The following is a 6,714-nucleotide window of genomic DNA, read 5'->3' on the forward strand; positions in this document are numbered from 1 at the left end:
GCACATGGATGAATGGTTGATATTTTTTTTGGTCAACATATCAAAAAGAATTTACATATTTTATCTTCTTTCTTAGAACTTTTCTGTTGAAGAAACCAGGCCATTTATCTTGTTGCATTCCCTCAGACTGAATTTTGCTTTCAGTGCATGGACTATGGATTGAGTAACAGAGCTATATTTTACTCAACAAATCATCTATAGATAGAATATTGAGTGGTTTGCGGTCTTCGTTACTATAATAGTACTGCAATGAATAGCTTTGTGGATATTTGTGTTTGTATTTTTGTCTGTTTGTGTTTTGGACAGATCTCTAGACATGGAATTGTAGTATCAAAAGGTAATGCATATGAAATTGTTTAGATACTGCCAAATTCTCTTCTATTAGGGTTGTTCTATTTTGCATTTCTACCAGCAAAGTTTTAGCATTCATTTCCCCACAGTTTTCTAACAGAATAGCTTGGCAAACTTTTGGAATTTTGCCTAATAGTTGAAAAAAGCCATCTCAGTATACTTTTATTTGAATTTTTTTTTTTTTTTTGGTGAGCTGAGTTGAGCATACAGACAACTTAAGCTTCTGTACGTTAAGCAATGACTTTTCATAAAAATATTTTACATATATAAATAAGCAGCAGTTAGTCTGGTGAGCTATCTATAGCTTATAGTTTGTAGGGATGTTAAATGTTAAAAATATTTTGATAAATAAAATGTTATTAAAATATCATAATTTTAATGTAAGCATTTTAATTTAATCAATTGTATTATATATGAAAATATTTTGTAGAATGACTTGTAACTGATAACCATAAGTAGTAAAATTGGTAAAAGGTGCTCTTATAGAGTGCATTAAATATTTTCATGTTTTGGAAATATAGAGTTTAGAATTTTTCTTTTTGTTCCTGATATTTTAATATGGCCAGAGGCATCTTTAATTCAGATTAGAAAACCTGTTAATTATCTAGTAATAGTGAATTGCTTTAAAATCTAGAATGGGACAAAGCAAAGAAGGCATTTCTCCCTTTTCTCCAGTCTCAAGGATGAAAGGCTAAAGGCAAAATGGCATATGCAATGGGCCTGAGAGTTAAGTGGGCAGAGGTATAAAGGGGGAGATGAGAAGTTAAAAGTTGTCTCTTCCAAAAGTAACGCCTTTTTGTTTTTGTGTGTGTGTGTGTCTGAAAGACTGTTTTATAGTGTTACCCACTTTGGATTTAACTTTTCTTCCTTTTCTTCCCCTTTTCATGTTTGCTAAATTAAGCTGGACTTGCCTTCCATTCAGGAGGCCTGAAGGAGCCAGGATAAGGTCAAATGGAAAGCAAGTACAGAATGGGCAATTTAGGAAAATTTGATTTCATTTGACAAGAAATATTCAGTTTTTTATTACTTTAAGAGAAGTAGAACCCAAGCCTGGGTCTGGATCTAGGAGAAAAAGAGTCTAAGCTATGGCTTGACCTACTTTAATTTAGACAAGGCAGTGGGTCAGAAATAATCCTTGAGGATCACAAGGCTGGTAGCTCCCTTGATGCCTTGAAAATGTATCAGGCCACTGTATTAGCCTTTAGGTTTCCCCGTCATTGTTTTTCAATGGAAACAAAATTAAGTTCTTCCATGTGCCTATCACCTGCTAGGCTATAAACCAGCTTTTGAGGAGTTAAAAATACACAGCCACTGTGCTGAAGAAGGTTGTAACCTTCTTAAAAAGGTACTAGAATGCAGGGCTTGGATGCATGAATTCTGGAGCCAGGCCCTTAAGCCTGGATAATTTTGATCAAGTTATTTAAACTCATTGCAACTTTGTTACTTCATTTAAAATTATCAATATTAACTGTAAGGTGCTTAAAACATCAACTAGTACATAGTAAACTGTTAATTTTTGTTATGATTACAGTTATTTAAAACAGACCCTATCTTTGATTTGCCCCTGTAATAAGTATCTGCTCTTCATTTTTCTAACGTACTCAGTTAATGCCTATGGCCAAAGACAGAAAATCCTCCATGGCTATTCTGCTAAGGTTTCAGGGAAATATACACTCTTATTTTTCTTTGTGGATGAAGAAGTACTTAGTGGAATAAGCACTTTCCCAGCCATGCAATCTTTCCTTTGCAATTAATTCACTGTGCATATAGAATGAATGATTTATTATCTGGAAATCTTAGCTTATTCATTTATATAATGTGAAATGTTATCTTTAAAATTCATCATACCTGTAAAACATCATTATTAATAAGTAGCCTTGACACAAAAAGTATACTTTATTGTTAAGCAGCCGTATAAGAAATTATAAATACTTTCAGGTATAGCCGAATATACTCTACCTGGTGAAAATCTTGCAATGTGTTGCAACTAATTCTTGGGCTTGGAGGAAATTTTAAATCTAGAGTTTATAGTTCACTGAGCTTAAAGTTAATCACACAGTATTTAAGGTTAATTGCTATATTTACAGAACTAGCAATTCTTAGAAAAAATACTGATTGGATTTTCCACACCTACCAATCACTTCCAGTCAATCAGGTAACTTTGTCTAGAACAGGAAAGGAAACTGTTCAAATCTATTGGATTTCTTTAATACATCTGAGTATATAGTGAGGCAAAATAATCTGCACATAAATATCGTAAGTAATAAAAGGGACATTTATTTTGTACATCTATCAATATATTAGAAAATATACTATCATTGATACTACCACTCCATGTATGTAAGTGTATATGTGTGTATACACATACATACATACATAGTATACATTCAGGGTTAGACACAACAATGGCAAAGATGTATGAGTGTGTATACAATTCATAATGTACTTAAAACACTGGAATGGTTTCAAGTCATTGCCGATTTCTGATTTACAGTTACTTGTAGATTGTTATTCTAACCTTAAGTGATATTTAAGCCTTATAAAGATTTCAGATGCTAATACTTTATAATTATTTATTTAAAAACCATCAAAATTATGTTAAATAGTTTCTAGCATGGTAAACTTAAATAAAAACATATAGAACATTTGACAATGATACTAGCAAACTCTGCTGCAAAAAAATTAAAAGTTCAGAATGCCTATTAGAGATTGGTTCATATCTTTAAAATAAGAAGTTTCCACGAGAATCTCTATGGTGCATGGTTTGAGGATATGATCTTTTGATATGGGCTTCTTGAACTAAACTGACTTTGCTATTTAACTGTGTGACCCTGGGCACTCTGTTTCCTCATCTGTCAAGTATATCTAAGAGGTGTAGGACAATGCCTCACACAGCAAATAAAGTCATAATTATGATAAGAAACCTGAGATTCCTTTGAGCTTTAGAATTGTATGAAAGAACAGTGATACCTGTTTAAGAGATGATACTAAGGGCTTCTTTAGCCATACAATACTGAAGAAAATGAGCTCTCAATGAAATAAACACTTTAATTTTTATTGTATGCATTTATAATATAAACAATAGCTTATAGGAGTTAGCTTGGAGCTTGCAAGAATTCAAGGTGATTTGGGAAGACTGAATATGGCAATAATTGGAAATACTGCTCTGATTTATTTCTCTAATCTTGACATACAAGATGAAGGATTCATGTAGAATAACTTAAGTTTTATATGTTACTAATGTAGCTTTGTACTGATTAAAACTGAAAGAGAGCCTAATGCTTTCTTTCCATTTGCTGAGTTTCATGGGTATGTGTTTAATCTGAACTCTTTTTAATGAGAGTGAAATGAAGAAAGCTGAAAAAGGCCAGTCCTAAACCTAAGCATCAGTTAGTTACACAATAGGTTCAGGGAATGTGTTTAAAAACCAGAAGGCCAGTGCTTAGTCATCTGGCTTCTATCTGCCTTGTTCTCTGTAGAGACTTAGATAGTATACTTTATAAATTGCTGGAGAATGGAGATAAAACTTGACGATTTTAATGGAACTGGCTGTTGTTTCCCTAGAGTAATTCAGTTAAAGTTGCCCTGTGTTGAACATCAGTGAAACAATTTCTCTTTCTTCTTAGGTTCATTCTGTGAAGAGAATTAAATAGGAAAAAAAAATTACATTTCAGATCTTTTTTGTAAGACCAAAATTTTCTGGCCAATATTTGAACATTGCAAATAATTGTGTAAGTAAAGATTATTCATTTAGACAGTGTTCTCATTTCAACAATAGCTCATTTCTAGTATTTAATTACATGATGTTCCAAATGATATCATATCATTCCAGCAGAATAGGGGAGCTTTCCCAGTCACTGTTTTGAATATTTCATCTAATTAGAGAACAGAACTTTTATGTTGTGAGTGTAATCTAATGTTGTAGGATATAATCTCTATTTTATGTTTTTGGATAAAGAAGATGGGAGAGTGATCAGAGAAGAAATGTTTGAATAAACATTTAACATAAGTTCAAACGCTCATATGTGCTTTTTATTGATGTAAAACAGGTTACATCAAAAAATAATTTTATATTTTATAGTTTTACTAATCTCTAAGGGTTGTCTGAATGAAATACAGACATTAAAACTAATACCAGGATAGCACAACTAGTGAAAAAATTAATATGACCAACTCTAGTAATTTGCTTAAGAGCACTTAAGACCCAGAAATAGAACCACACAAATGCAAACATCTAATTTCTGACAAAGGTGTAAGAGAAATTCAAAGGAGAAAGGGTATTCTTTTAAACAAATGGTAGTAAAGCAATTAAACATCCATAGACAAAAACAATAAACCTTGATCCACATCATACACTTTTCTTAAAACCAACTCAAAATAGATAACTCAAAACCATAATATTTTTAAAAGGCAACATAGGAGAAAACTCTGAAACCCAGGGCTCGGTCACATGTTCTTAGACATGATACCAAGAGTACCACCCATAAAAGAAAAAATCAGTAATTTGGACTTCATCAAAATTAAAAACATTTGCTCTGAGAAAGACCCTTATAAGGAAATTAAAAGACAAGCTATGGAATGAGAGAAAATAATTGTAAAGTACATATCTGACAAAGACTTCTATTAGAATATATAAAAACCTCTCAAAACTCAGCAGTAAAGCTAACAAACAAACCCCCCCAAAATAACCAATAAAATTAGAAAATGTGAAAGACGTGAAGAAACATGTCACTGAAGAGGATATAAAGATGACAAGTAAGCACATAAAAAAATGTTCAACATCACCAGTTGTTACAATACGAATGTAATTCAAAATACCATTTGCTATCGTCAGTATTTTAGTTCTTCCAAAAGGAATGTAGTGATATCTCATTTGGATGACATTTGTATTTCCAGATTTCACAGTCCTACCAGCAATGTATGAGAGATCCAGTTCCTCTGCATCCATGTAATCCAAAATGAGATGTCACTATATATCTTTTGGAAGAACCAAAATAGTGACAATACCAAATGCTCGCAGGACTGTGAAATCTGGATAATAGTTTGGCAGTTTCATAAAAATACTAAACATATGCTTACCACTAGACAATTGAGCACTTGTACTCCTGAGAATTTATTCTGGGGGTAGAGTGGGAGGTAGGGAAATATGTCCACGTAGAAACCTATGCATGATTGTTGAAAGCAGCTTTGTAAGAAATGGCCAGAAACTGAAAACAACAAAAATGTCTTTCAACAAGTGAATGGTTAAAGAAACTGTGATCCATATATACCATTGAATACTACTCAGCAATAAAAAAGAATGAATTATTAATACATACAACTTGGATGTCTTGAACAGATCTGAAGGGCACCATGCTGAGTGAAAAAAAAAGCCAAGTTATTCATTTACGTTAATCTACACAACTAATGAAATAACATAAAAGTATGCATACACATTGTATTGAATGTCAATGTCTTGGTTTTAATATTGTACTGCAATTACATAAGATGTAACTATTGAGGAAATCTAAGGGAATACTACACTGGCACCTGTCCTCTTTGTACAATTTTTTGCAACTTCCTGTATCTACAGTTATTTCAAAATAAAAGTTTAGGCAGGGCACGGTGGCTCACGCCTGTAATCCCAGTACCTTGGGAGGCCAAGGTGGGCAGATCCCTTGAGGTCAGGAGTTCGAAACCAGCCTGGCCAACATGGTGAAACCCCATCTCTACTAAAAATACAAAACAATTAGCCGTGTGGTGGAGCATACCTGTAATTCCAGCTACTTGGGAGGTTGAGACAGGAGAACTGCTTTAGTCTGGGAGGTGGAGGTTGCACTGAGCCGAGATTGTGCCACTGCACTCCAGCCTGGGTGACAGACCAAGACTCCATCTCAAAATAAAGAAATAAAGAAAAAGTTAAACAAACAAACAAACAAACAAACACGGGATGTGATAAACAGTCCTTCCTAACTGGGTTTTGTTGCATATGGATGTGAGATGTCGAACTGTAGCAGTTGATGTCCAAGACGGTGGTCAACAGGAAGGTGATGGACAAGCCTCCACATGATAAGGGGGCCTGATATAGTTTGGATATTTGTCCCCACCCAAATCTCATGTTAAAATATAATCCCCAGTATTGTAGGTCGGGCCTGGCAGTGACTGGAATATGGAGGCAGAATCCTCATGAATGGTTTAGCACCGTCCCTTTGGTGCCGCCCTCCAGATAGTGAGTGCATTCTTGGAAGATGTGTTCTGAGATCTGATAGTTTAAAAGTGTGTGGTGCTTCCCCTCACCCCTCCAGTTCTCACCATGTGATGTGCTTGCTCCCCTTTGCCTTTTGCCATAATTGGAAGCTTCCTGAGACCTCCCAGAAGCAAATG

At 34.1% G+C, this 6,714-nt stretch overlaps 1 long non-coding RNA gene across 1 annotated transcript; it reads right to left on the reverse strand.

Moving 5' to 3' along the window:
- Positions 1–3,453: 3,453 nt before the first annotated feature.
- LOC139362196 (uncharacterized) lies at positions 3,454–6,210 on the reverse strand. The gene is made up of 4 exons (XR_011620584.1): positions 6,102–6,210; positions 5,670–5,706; positions 5,431–5,558; positions 3,454–3,984 (listed from the first exon to the last, which is right to left on the reverse strand). It is a non-coding gene; the product is annotated as an uncharacterized lncRNA (long non-coding RNA).
- Between the last annotated feature and the right edge of the window lie 504 nt (positions 6,211–6,714).

Source organism: Macaca nemestrina, chromosome 3 (genome assembly GCF_043159975.1).
Source record: "Macaca nemestrina isolate mMacNem1 chromosome 3, mMacNem.hap1, whole genome shotgun sequence".
NCBI classification, from domain to species: Eukaryota; Metazoa; Chordata; class Mammalia; order Primates; family Cercopithecidae; genus Macaca; species Macaca nemestrina.